The sequence below is a fragment of the Pseudonaja textilis genome, chromosome 7 (assembly GCF_049901715.1).
Source record: "Pseudonaja textilis isolate UNSWEBS1 chromosome 7, rPseTex1.2, whole genome shotgun sequence".
Lineage (NCBI taxonomy): Eukaryota > Metazoa > Chordata > Lepidosauria > Squamata > Elapidae > Pseudonaja > Pseudonaja textilis.
The window spans coordinates 3733091-3746759 of NC_141996.1; the positions used below are offsets into that span (position 1 = coordinate 3733091).

General features: G+C 43.2%; 1 long non-coding RNA gene across 1 annotated transcript in view; it reads right to left on the reverse strand.

Moving 5' to 3' along the window:
- The window catches only part of LOC148125223 (uncharacterized), a 301326-nt gene that overhangs the window by 192500 nt on the left and 95157 nt on the right, over nt 1–13669 (reverse strand). The window lies entirely within an intron of this gene.

Sequence of the window (13669 nt, forward strand, 5' to 3'; positions counted from 1 at the left end):
TTGGCAGACTCTGCGGGACGGGCTCCGATCCGAGCATGGGCAGAGTGCAACTCTGTTCCCTGGCTTGGCAGGCTCTGGAACGGGGCAGGATGGGCTCAGCCCTGAGCACGTGCAGAGTGCAACTCTTGCTCCTGGGATTGCTAGATTCCAGTACTCTGCAGGATGGGCTCAGATCCGAGCATGGGCAGAGTGCAACTCTGTTCCCTGGCTTGGCAGGCTCTGGAACGGGGCAGGATGGGCTCAGCCCTGAGCACGTGCAGAGTTCAACTCTTGCTCCTGGGGTTGCTAGATTCTGGCACCCTGCAGGATGGGCTCAGATCCGGGCATGTGCAGAGTGCAAGTCTGCTGCCTGGCTTGGCAGTCTCCAGAAATGGGCAGGATGGGCTCAGATCCGAGCATGGGCAGAGTGCAATTCTGTTCCCTGGCTTGGCGAGGCTCCAGAAATGGACAGGATGAGATCACCCTTGTGCATGTGCAGAGTGCACTCTTGCTCCTGGGATTGCTGGCACCGTCCAGGATGGGCCCAGATAGGAGCATGTGCAGAGTGCAACTCTTCTCCCTGGCTTGGCAGGCTCCAGAACGGGGCAGGAGGAGTTCAGCCCAAAACATGTGCAGAGTGCATTCTGCTCCCTGGCTTGGCAAGCTCCAAAGCTGGGTAGGATGGGCTCAGCCCTGAGCATGCGCAGAATGCATTCTACTCCTTGGCTTGACAGGCTACAGAACGGGGCAGGATGGGCGCAGATCTGAGCATGCGCAAAGTGCAACTCTGCTCCCTGGCTTGGCAGGCTCCAGAATGGGTTAGGATGGTCTTGAGAGCATGTACAGAGTGCACTCTGTGCTCTTGGGCTTTCAAGACTCCAGAACTTTGCAGGATGGGCTCAGCTCCAAGCATGTGCAGAGTGCATACTCCTCCTTGCCCCCACCTCTAGATCTGACCCTGTTGTTCCGACTGGTGACTTTTCCCCCTCTTAAGGCTGGCGAGGGGAGTTAAACTAGGTTAGCAAAAAAACTGTGCAGGCTTGTGAGTATCGCACTTGAGCCTTGCTAGGGTTAACCATGGGTTTGGGGTGTGTGTGTGTGTGTGTGTGTGTGTGTGTGTGTGTGTGGTTTAATGGGTTGCATGAATTCAGCTTGTGCAATTCATTCAGGCTTAGAGAGAGTGCTGTAGCTTAGAAACGACAGGCATTCCTTAACCATTGTAAACCTCTCGTATGCAGATAGCCCTCGACTTACAAAAGTTCATTTAGTGACAGATACATACATTCTATATAGCAAGGGTCTTCAAATGTGGCAAGTTTAGGACTTGTGGACTTCAACTCCCAGGATTCCTGAGCTAACATGACTGGAGGAGGAATTCTGGGAGTTGAAGTGCACAAGTCTTATAAAGCTGTCGAGTTTGAAGACCCCGATCTACAGTGTCTATCTTCTCTCTCTCTCTCTCTCCCTCCCTCCCTCCCTCTCTTTCTCTCTCTCTCCCTATCATCTATCTCTATCTCTAATATGTCTGTGTCTATCTGTGTCTGTTTGTCTATCTCTATATCTAATCTCTCTCTCTCTCTCTCTCTCTCCTGTCTATGTCTGTCTGTCTGTCTGTCTATCTATCTATCTATCTATCTATCTATCTATCTATCTATCTTTATCTAATCTGTCTATATCTATCCATCTATCTGTCTATATCCATCCATCCATCCATCCATCCATCCATCCATCCATCCATCCATCTATCCATCTATCTAAACTGTCTATCTCTATCTAATCTATATCTGTCTGTCTCTGTCTCTGTCTGTCTATCTATCTATCTATCTATCTATCTATCTATCTATCTATCTATCTAATCTATCTCTCTGTGTCTGTCTATCTATCTATCTATCTATCTATCTATCTATCTATCTAATCTAATCTAATCTAATCTAATCTAATTAATCTAATCTAATCTCTCTGTGTCTGTCTATCTATCTATCTATCTATCTATCTATCTATCTATCTATCTATCTATCTATCTTAGGAATGGGGTGAGGTCATTCATAAGATGGACAATGAGCCAATCAATATTAAAAGAAAAGGAATTTATACAACTTTATGGAAAGAGAATCAGATTTCTTCTTTAAAGGGAATAGAAAAAAGAAAGAAACTGCATTACAAAATGCATGGATTACAGCAAAGGCATATATTAGAGGACTAACTCTATAACATATCTGGGAAAGAGAGAGAAAAAGAAGAGACAAGCTCAAAAGAAATGAGAAGACGAATGCAAGAAGTTTGAGATGGAGTTACCAAAAAAATCTGAAAGCAACTTCTAAGTTAGAGCAAAACATATAAATCATTTATATAGCGTAAGACAAAATTTTTTTAACACCAATGGTCTCCCAACCGTAGGTGATGAATATAGCTAGTCCTTGTTTTACAACAGTAAAGAGACAAATAAACATTTCCTTCATTGACAAAGTTCCAGAGTACAGATAATTCTCAATTTATGACCACAATTGAGCTCAAAATTTCTGTTGCTGAGTGAGAGAGTTGTTTAAGTGAGTTTTGCCCTTAAAGTTTTGCTGGCTGGGGAATTCTGGGAGTTGAAGTCTGCCAGGCTTAAAAGCTTTGCTGGCTGGAGAATTCTGGGAGTTGAAGTCCGCCAGGCTTAAAAGCTTTGCTGGCTGGAGAATTCTGGGAGTTGAAGTCCGCCAGGCTTAAAAGCTTTGCTGGCTGGAGAATTCTGGGAGTTGAAGTCCACCAGGCTTAAAGTTGCCAAGGTTGGAGATCCCTGGTCTAGAGCAGTATTCCACTCTTAGATTTTGTGGACTTCAACTCCCAGAATTCCCCTCCGGCTAGGGAATTCTGGGAACTGAAGTCCAATATCTTAGAAAGTTGCTGCAGTTAAGAAACACAGGTAGTTCTTGACTTGCAACAGTTCATATAACAGCCATCCAAAGTTACCACAGCACTGAAAAAAAGTGACTTAGGACTGTTTTTCACACTTAACGACCATTGCAGCCTTCCCTACAGTCATGTGATCAAAATTTAGGCGCTTGGCTACTGACTCATATTTATGACCATCCCAGGTTCATGTTACTCTCTTTTTCTGACCTTCGGACAAGCAAAGTCAGTGGAGAAAGCCAGATTCACTTACTGAACAACTGCAGTGATTCACTTAACAACCATCGCAAGAAAGGTCGTAAAATGGGGCAAAATTCGCTTAATAACTGCCTCGCTCAGCCACATCAATTTTGGGCTCCGTTGTGGTGGTCGGAAGCCGAGGATTACCTGTAGTTTAGAGGGTTGCCTGAGAAGGAAGTGTTTATTCTTCTGTCTCCAACTCCAGCCCCACCCTAATTCAACAAACTAACTAGGTTTGGGGATTAGCCAGTTTGAGGCTGAGATTATCTAGGTTTGAGACTGCAGAATTTCAAATGTGAGAAGGTTGGTTATCTAGCATAGCGATGGTGTTTACGTAACTAGGTTTGGGGGTTAGCCAGTTTGAGGCTGACGATTAACTAGGTTTGAGATCTCAGAATTTCAAACGTGGGAAAGGTCTAACCAGGTTTGAATTGCAGTTGTGAGTTGCATTTCAAAATGTGTGATCTGGTTGCTTTGGTTAAAGTTGGGTGCCACCCGCTTGAAGAATTTGAAAGAAAATGTTGGAATTTTTGTTATTTTACATGTTGACGCAGCAGCAAGGATCTTGCGTGTACAAAGATGGAAAGATAAGTTAATTCCCACAATGGAAGAGCAGATTGCAAAGGTGATGGCGGAATTGCCTGTTTTCATTAGAGGGGGACAAAAGTTATTATCTCCTTTTTTTTTTCCTACTTGGATTACTGCTTCAGGACTTTTTGCATGAAGCTGGGGGGGGAAAAAAAACCCCGAAACTTTGAGTTTAGGCTTTGAAGGTTAGAATGATATCGTCATAATTGAAACGCAAAGCAAAAGATTGTCGTGTTGGTTTTGGAAAGTACCACACCAAAGGAAGCCAGAAACCATTTTATTTCTTTATGCTTTTCTCTCTCTTTTTTTCCTTATTTTGTTTTTGTTTAATTATTTTCTACGTGTTTAACCTCACAATGAAATTTGGTAAAAAGAGTTATCACTAAAATACTAAAAACATGTCAAGCCTTTGTACAATTTAATTTCAGCCTCACCTCTTGTATGAACCTGAGATGCAGAACTTCAACCGATTGGGGGTTATTCAATAAACTATAGTTAGGCAGCCCTGCCTCAGTGTCACAAGAGATGGTGAAGGACTGGTGATGAAGGTACCAGAGTAGAAACCAGGAGATGGCGAGTTCTAGTTCTGCCTTAGGCATGAAAGCCAGCTGGGTGACTTAGGCCAGTCTATGCGATTCTTCAATGCAATACAAATACGGATACAATACCAATACTATGCCAATACCAATACAAATGTAATACAATAAAATACCAATACAATACAATCAGGGGTGGGATTCTACCAGTTCGCACCTATTTGCTAGAACCAGTTAATATTCTAAGCAGTTCGGAAAACCGGTTGTTAGAAGAAATTACAGGGCTAATCCTGTAAGGAAGGCAGGAAGGAAACATTCTGGGGTTGCTGACAGAAACGGCCTCTCCGTTAACCCTTATTACATTCTTGGCAGGACTAGACTTCCTGTCTCAGGAACTTCTCTGGAGTTTTTTCCCCCTCCTTTGCTGGTACTTTGCTTGTGTGGAGTGACTATTCAAAGTTACAATGGCACTGAAAAAAGTGACTTATGACCCTTTTTCACACTTATGACTGTTGCAGCATCCCCACAGTCATGAGATGTGTGCCTCGATGTGAGTGAAATTGAATTGGCCACGCCCAGCCAATAACATGACCACTAAGCCATGTCCACCCAGTCACATGACCACCAAGCCACGCCCACCACCTAAGCCACGCCCACAGAACGAGTTGTTAAAAAATTTGAATCCCACACCTGAATACAATACAATACAATACAATACAATACAATACAATACAATACAATAATAAAATGAAATAACATAATGGGAGCAGAGTCCAAAGGTTGCACAGGGTTGAAGGCAGCTTCATTCTCCTAGTGTGAGACGTGATGTTTTGTTGTGTAGCATGACTGCTGCAGCAAATATAGCAACGCCATGACTGTGAAGACATCTGTGCCGGGTAGGCCAGCTGAGCCGCCACCATTGATAAGCTGACACCAGAAAATGACATTTTTCCACCACACACTGCATTTCACCACCACAGCCTTTTGACCTCGCCTCTTGCACAATCTGTGGCACGCCCGACCCAAAGTTTCTAGTCTGTCTCCCCGGTGACACGCCAAAGCAATGTGACTCACGCAGCCACACCCAGCCCCTTCCCAAAAATAGAGGGGAAAAGTACACAAATACCACCCCCACAATGGATTGTGAAGGTGGCACAGCTGAGCTCTGTGACCAGGGATCAAACCATAAATACTTAACAGATCATCAGAGTTGGAAAGGACCTTGTAGGTCATCTAGTCCAACCCCCCGCCCAAGCCGGAGACCCTACACCATTTCTGACAAATGGCAGTCCATAACTTCCGTTTACTTCCATAAAAGCCAGACAAATCCGTTACAGGCAGTCCTCGACTTACAACGGTTCAGTTAGTGACGGTTCGATGCTACAGCAGAGCTGACAAAAAAGCAACTCCCCCCAGCCCCCACCCCCCAAAAAAGCAACTTATGCTGGAAAAACAACTTTCGACCTTCCGGCAACCAAAGTCAATGGAGAAGCCAGACTTAAGCTACTAACTTAACAAATGCAGTGATTCACTTAACAACCGGTGGCAAGAAAGGTCGTAAAATGGGGCAGAACTCACTTAACAAATGCTTTGTTTAGCAGCGGAAATTTTGGGCTTGATTGTGGTCATAAGTGGAGGGCTTCCCTGCATAAACTTTTCGCGGAAGAATAATGTATCGGCAACTTAACGGATTTTGAAAAAGGGTTGAAAATCGGAAGAAGGGGATTTTGTAGTTCCACTGAAAATTATCTTCTAAAGTTGTAACTTTGGACCGTTTCTTTACAGATGAACAGAGTTGTGAGGGACCTTGGAGGTCATCTAGCCCAGGGGTTGCCAACCTTTTGGACCTCAGGGACCACCAAACTCATCATTTTAAATCCCGCGGATGAGAGACCCTGGGAAAATCTCCCCAAAAAGTCTGCAGGAAAATTCCCCACCCCGTTTTCCTACCGATCGATCGTTCTTGATTTGGGATTACAGGATACCGTCTCCAGCTCCGTTCTCAGAGGGAGAGGGAGATACTTTTGGCTTCATGCAAGGAAAACAGCAGAAGCAGCAGAAGTCTTTCTTTCTCTCCCCCAAACTCCGCCAGAAATGAGCCTTTGCCGGCGGAGCCTCTTGGAGCAGGAGGCCTTGCAGGGTCCCAAAGACTCATTTCTGGCAGAGTTTGGGGAGAGAAAGAAAGACTTTGGCTGCTTTCCTTGCGTGTAGCCAAAAGCAGAAGAAGAAAGAAGTGGAAAGAAGCAGAAAGAAGCAGCCCAATGGCCAGGCCAGGCGCGTGGGCGCGTGGGGTAAGTCCCCCTCCTCTCTTTCCCCCTCCCCTCACTACCTCGTGTTGTGCACAGTGCAAGTGATGCAAGCCTTGTGTTCCCGTGGGCCATGTGGGCGGCGCAGCCTGTGTTCCCGCGCAGCCTGGATTAATTGCTTTGGGGGAGACATTTCTCTGCGGACCACCAAAATTTTCTCACGGACCACCAGTGGTCCCTGACCCGCCGGTTGGCGACCGCTGATCTAGTCCCACCCCTCGCCCAAGCGGGAGACCCCCTGCACCATTTCTGACAAATGGCAGTCCAATCTCTTCTTGACAGCCTCCAGGGATGAAGCTCCCACAACTTCCCGAAAGAATGCTTACGAATGGAGGATTATCTCTAGTCCCTTTTGTTTGCTATAAAACGATAACATTGTTTTGGAGTTGGAAACAATGCTGGAATGATTTTAAAAAAAAGAGTTCAAAGCTGAGATTGGAGGCCGCAGATTCACTATGTCAGATGTTACAACATTGATTTTTCCAGCCTTGGAAAATACGACGCTGCTAACCTCAACAATGACCTCATTTAATTATATGCTTAATTGACTGAGCATTTTTCCGTGTCTGGTGAATAATTCAGTCATTTGACCTGGGTAAAGACTGCATATTTGTTTGCCTATACAGGTAGTCCTGTACATTTGATGTTCTGAAGTTACAATGGCACTGAAAATAGTGACATGACCATTTTTTTCACACTTTTTAAAACATATTTTTTCCACATTTCAAAAACATCTTTTTTTTAGTGAACAGCATGATCCCAGGTTTTTCACATTTCCATACAAACATGACCTTTGGTTACATATCCATCTTTAACATTGAATGTCATATCTTATCATTACTTGACATATTTTCTATTCATTTTCCCAAATACTTTTCTCAGGCTTATTTTATATATTTTCTATTCATTTCTGAACCTATTTCTTTTAACTTTAAATCGTTCTCATATCTTCATATTCGTTGGGCTTTATACTTTTATAGGTCAGGTTTGCAATTTCACCGCATATTCTTGTTTCATCGTTTCAAAAAACTCCACCTCAATTCAAATATTTCGGAAAAGTTCCTCCCACAATTACCAACTAGAGTGTACCTCCCCTATAATCCTATATATCATTTAGTTGACGTCTCTTTAGTTCCTAATAATCATTTAACTTTTAAATTATCACTTTAAAGATTAATAACAATAATCTCCTAACAACTACATAACACATATACCTTTTAAGTCAGATTCCTCATGGCCCATTTCCCCTTCACAATCACATCAGATCATTTATAATTTTAAAAAGAAAAATTAGTCTATTCTATTAAACATATGAACTCATATTAACCTCATTACAACAAACCTCATAATTCATTTCATCTATATTCTTACATCCTTTAAACATAGTTAATACATTTATCATAATTTCTCTTTTTCACATTTATTCCATTTATTTCTATATAGAGTTTAACAAAGAACATTAAAACAAGTGTTTTAATAACAAGAAGGTAACAGTTCCATTTTTTTCATTTTAAATATATATCTTTTCCTACTTTCTGAGTAATTTATCACTTCATTTTTTCCACACTTATGACCACTGCAGCCTTCCCATGGTCACGTGATTTACATTCAGAGGCTCAACAACTAACTCACATTTATGATGGTTCAGGAGTCATTTTTGCAACTTCCCCAAAACAAATTTTCACTTAACAACATACGTTTTGGGCTCAGTTATGGTCGTAAGCCGAGGACCAGCTGTTTATTTTTTGTGTGTTGCATCAGCAATAAAGTTTTAGAGACTTAACACTGGCTGGATTTAAATCCAATAAGAGCCACAATTCACATTTTTTGAGGGCAAATTCGGCATGGATACACAGAGTCCTCGACCTATGACTTGTTGTGGTTCACCAGCGGCAGGTGGGGACGGCTGAGGTCTCGGAGAGCGAGGACTCGGATGAGGGGCCTGCATGCGATGCAGGGATGGGGCCCAGGACCATCAGGGAGTGGAGTGCTGCCTTCGGAGATGGTGGAGGCTGGCAGCAGTGAGGAAGAGGCCCCCGAGGAGCCCGTGCCCAGTGTGTGTGTGCGCGCAGGGCTGCTCGAAGGAAAGAGCAGCTGCAGCAGCACAGATGACTCGGGAGTAAGGCTGAAAGGTGATGGCCCCTCCCTTAAGATATAAAAGCCAGCTGAGAAACTGGAGCTCTTTGCAGGAAGCAAAGAAGCTTTTGCACTCAAGCCTTGTGGACGTTCGACTCTCTTAGTTCGTGTTTGGAGACTCTTTGTGTTTGTAGTATTTCTTGGCAACTTTATCTAGTGTTCTGGGCAGCCTTGCACCACCTTGGCAAGGCTCCTTCTTATCAGAGACAATTAGTTTGAAACAGCCCTTGAACCGGGAAGGAATGAAATTCGTAAAGAATCATTAAAAGGTTTTGCTGTTACCTCCTTTTCGTGTTTGTTTCCTTGGAACAAGGTTTGGGTCAGAACACGACCAGAATTGGGGCCGGAACCACCATTGTTAAGCAAAATGGTCATTAAGTGCGTCATGCCTGATTTTACAACCTTTTTTTTGTTGTGCTACTTAGGCAAATAACTGCAGATGTTAAATGAATGAACCCCAAATGAATCATGCGGTGATTAAGCAAACCCAGCTTCCTTCATTGGTTTTGGTTGTTGGAATCCGGTTAGGAAGGTTGCAAATGGTGATCAGTTTTGAAGCACCTGAATTTTGGCTGTAGGGATGCTGCAATGGTTGTCTTGGTGTGTACAGGTAGCCCTCAACTTTTTATATTTAAAAATAAACTTTAAAGAAAATTTTTACAATGAATATAAAAACTAACCAAAAAAGAACAGAAGAAACAGAAGAGAGTAAAAAACAAAAGGCAAAAGTGAAGAAAAAGAAAGGAAAGGAAAGAGAAAGAAAAAATTGAAAGGAAAGAAAGGTAGGAAGAAAGAAAAGAAAAAGGAAAGGAGGGGAAGAAAGAAAAGAGGAAAGGAAGGAATGGAAGGAAGGAAGGAAGGGGAGGGAATAAAAAGAAAAGAAAAAAGAGAAAGAAAGGAAGGGGTGGAAAGAGAAAGAGAAAGGAAGGAAGAAAAAAGGAAGGAAGGAAGGGGAGGAAAGAAAAGAAAGAAAGAAGGAAAAGAAGGAAGGAAGAAAAAAAGGAGGAAGGGGAGGAAAGAAAAAGAAAGAAGAAGAAAGAAAAAGAAAGTGGAAGGAAGGAAGGGGTGGAAGGAAAAAGAAAGGAAGAAGGAAAAAGGAAGGAAGAGAAGGAAGAAAGGAAAGAGAGAAGAAAGAGAAAGAAGGAAGGAAGGAAGGAAGGGGTAAAAAGAAAAGAAAAAGGAAGGAAAGAAAGAAAGAAAGAAAAGGAAAAAGCTTTGCTTTCTTTTGCAGCAAATGTAAGTACAATTACAAAATTAAATCTACTTTTTTCAGGAGATTTATACTTCAGCATGGTTATAATTAGACGCCTATTGCAGTGAGAAACCGAGCTACCCATGTTTTGGTTATGTGTGTGTGTGTGTGTGAGTGTGTGTTTTTGTATTCTCTGAGTCAGCTCTTTGTGCCAGCTGCAAACCTTTTATTATTCCATGAAATATTGTCCTTTGGCCAAAGGGGACAATTTCTTGCAGGCTCGAGGGAAAAGGAGTTGCAAACTCTGTTGGGCCAACACAGATCCGATGAGGTTACACAGCAAAGAAGTGCAATTTAAAACAGGCCATTATGAGGAGGAGGAGGAGAAGAAAAAAAGAAGTCCCAAAAGTAAAATGTGAAACCTGAACTGGCTGCAAGCAAGACACAGTACCCAAGAGTTTCCATTACCTTATTTCCCCACCTCTTATGTTAATTTTAACTCAGTTGAGTTAAAGACCTGGTGGATGCATTCACACATGCTAAGCTCTGTTAGCTTTGCAATTTTTGTTTTGATTGGTTTACCACATTGTGGGAACCCAACCCATTAGATCAGGGGTCAGCAACCTTAAATGCTCAAAGAGCCACAAAGGCCCTAACCAGAAGCCCACCGTTCAGTTCTGGAGCTGACCGGAAGTCTGGTTTCCCCACCATACAGTCTCCTCCTAGCACGGTGTCCTTTTCCCTCTACCTATCCTAACCAAAAGCCCTGTCAAGTATGGAGCCAACCAGAAACCTAGCCCCTTGCCATCGTTTCCTCCTGGCACGCTGTGCTTTCCGCCCACTTAACGGGAAGCTCCTTTCAAAATTGTGGTGCCGACCGGCGACAGCTGCAGCAGAGAGATGAAAGAGCCACATGCGGCTCCGGAGCTGCAGGTTGCCGACTCTTGCATTAGATGACATTCCAGTATTTGATACGAACCCAGAAAATGTTGGATGCAAATAACCAGGTTAATCGTGTTGTGTAAATAAATGCAGTGACTGGGCGGGTTCACAGACTATGAACTGACCCAGGTCAGTTACAATTGATCTAACAACTCGTTTAACAAAGGTGTCACTTTGCAACATAAATGTTTGGGTTCCATTGCGGTCGTAACGCAAGGACGGCCCGTACCTTGTTTTTCTCTGGGAACTTCGCTAGATTGAAAACAAAAACAAAACTAAGACTCCATAAACTTGCCTGGTGAATAAATGACTAAGGGTTTATGGAAGGGCAAACCTCATTTGACGAGCCAGTGTTTTCAAACCCTGTGAAAATTCTCTTTTTTCCGCCCCGGTTTCAATAGACTCTGCATTTTAAAAGCTCCCTGGGGCTCATTATCAAGGTTAGGCCAATGCTATTTCGACTTTGGTTAGAAATATTTTGGTTTGTGATCCAGTCTTCTAATCCAAACTTATCATATGAACTGGAGAAGGGACCAGGAAGGATATTGACAATAGTTTGTTCATTTATTTGTTTACTCGCTCGATACCGGTGCTTCGCTATGAAACGATGTAGTCGGGCTTAGTTTTTTAGGAGGAAAATAAGGGGTGGGTGGGAATTGTGCCTCTGTCTACCAGCATCCATCGGTATTCATCTGACTAGTGTCCTGTCAGTCTGTGAGAGAGTTGAGGGGTTTTTGGAAACTGAAACAGTTATTTGCTGTGTAAGCAAGGAGACAGCAAGGAGCCTGGGCGTGGCTTAGCTTAACTGTTCTGTACTAAAGCTGCTTGGTGCTCTGAAACTGAAAGTGAAATTCCTCTCCTCTGCTTGTGTTTTGCCTTTGGAAGAGATTTCTTTCCAGGTGGGGAAGGGGAATAGAACTCCTTAGCATCAGAGCGTGTTAATAACAACAACAATAATAATAATATAGGAAATACTCTAAATTCTCTGATGGTCATTTCGAAAAATCCTTTCTTCATGAGCCCCTAGAAGCCAAGAGGAACCTACGGGCCAAATGTCAAGTTAGTAGGCTTTACGGGTCTGGAGATTTTGTGATGATGCGTGAGGGGTATTTCGCTTTTATATATATGTATGTATGTATGTATATGTATATGTATATATGTATGTGGGTCTTTGGTTATTCGGGTTTTCTCCCACGTAAGATTGGCAGTATCTAGGCAACATTTCGATGAAGTCTCATTCATCATCTTCAGGCTTGTGTCTTCGGCTCTGTGCTTCTCACTAAGTCACAGAGCCGAAGACACAAGCCTGAAGATGATGAATGAGACTTCATTGAAACGTTGCCTAGATACTGCCAATCTTACGCGGGAGAAAATCCGAATAACCAAAGATCCACATACAAATACCTGTGAGAACCTCAGAAAACAAGTATATGTGTGTTATGTATACTGTATATGTGTGTATATGTATATATATATGTTTTCTTAAGTTTTCGCGGGTACTTACATGTATGGCATTCGGCTTTGTTCGGGTATTTTCCCATGTCATTATAGTTGTGCTTTTAAAGTTGTAGCAATGTTTCGGCAGAATCTCATCTGCCATCATCAGGTTTCCGAACTGCTTAGAATGTTAACAACCGGTTCTAGCGAATAGGTGTGAACTAGTAAAATCCCACCCCTGGGCTGCCCCAAAGAATGGAAGGGGGTGTCAAACTATTCTCCAAAGCTTCTGAAGGCAGGATAAGAAGCAACGGGTGGAAACTAATCAAGGAGAGAAGCAACTTAGAACTTAAGGAGAAATTTCCTAACAGTTAGAATAATTAACCAGTGGAACAACTTTGCCTCCAGAAGTTGTGAATTGCTCCAACACTGGAAGTTTTTAAAAAGATGTTGGGATAACCATTTGTCTGAAGTGGTGTAGGGTTTCCTGCCTGGAAGATATTGGACAACCATTTGTTTGAAAAGATAGAGGTTTTACCTGTCTGAGCTGGGGGGTTGGACGGGACCAGTGGTTGCGGACCACCGGTGGTCCGCAAGAAAATTTGGCTGGTCCGCAGAGAAATGTCCCCCCAAAAGCAATTAATCCAGGCTGCGCAGGAACACAAGGCTTGCGTCGCTTGCATTGCTCACAACACGAGGTAGTGAGGGGAGTGGGGAAAGGGCGGAGGGGGGACTTGCCCCACGCGCCCCATGCGCCTGGCCTGGCCACCGGGCTGCTTCTTTCCGCTTCTTTCTTCTTCTGCTTTTGGCTGCACACAAGGAAAGCAGCAAAAGTCTTTCTTTCTCTCCCCCCCACGTGACCCCTTCCTCTCTGGGGCAGCCCCTCAAATATTGGAAGATGCAAATCTTCTCCTGCCCTCTGATTCTTTGGAGAGGAAAAAAAATATATTTATTTGACCGGCATTTATGCTCACTCGGTACCTTTCCTGGCATTTCACCCACTGTTGGCACTGAGTGCCAAAAAATTCCGCAGAGCTCATGGCGACATATTACAAGTCACTTATTATTCTTTTCCCCAAGTATATTTTTAACTCAGCAGCCCATTAACTTTTTGACTTTTAGACTGGAGAAAGTTGGAACAGACTTGGGTAGAGAGTTCGGGAGGCCGGGCTAAAATATTTGGGGATTAGAACTCAACCATCATCTGTGAATCCATCAACACATATTAATTCATGGCATCCTCCTCTTTTGTAAGTTACTTTTTAAATTGAATTATAAAGTAGTGTGCAGCAGCCGCCAAAAAAAGCCAATGCAATCCTAAGTTGCATTCACAGAGGAATACAATCAAGATCAAGACCACTCCGTAAAGGCTTAGTAAGACCACACCTAGAGTCCTGCACCCAGTTTTGGTGACTACATTA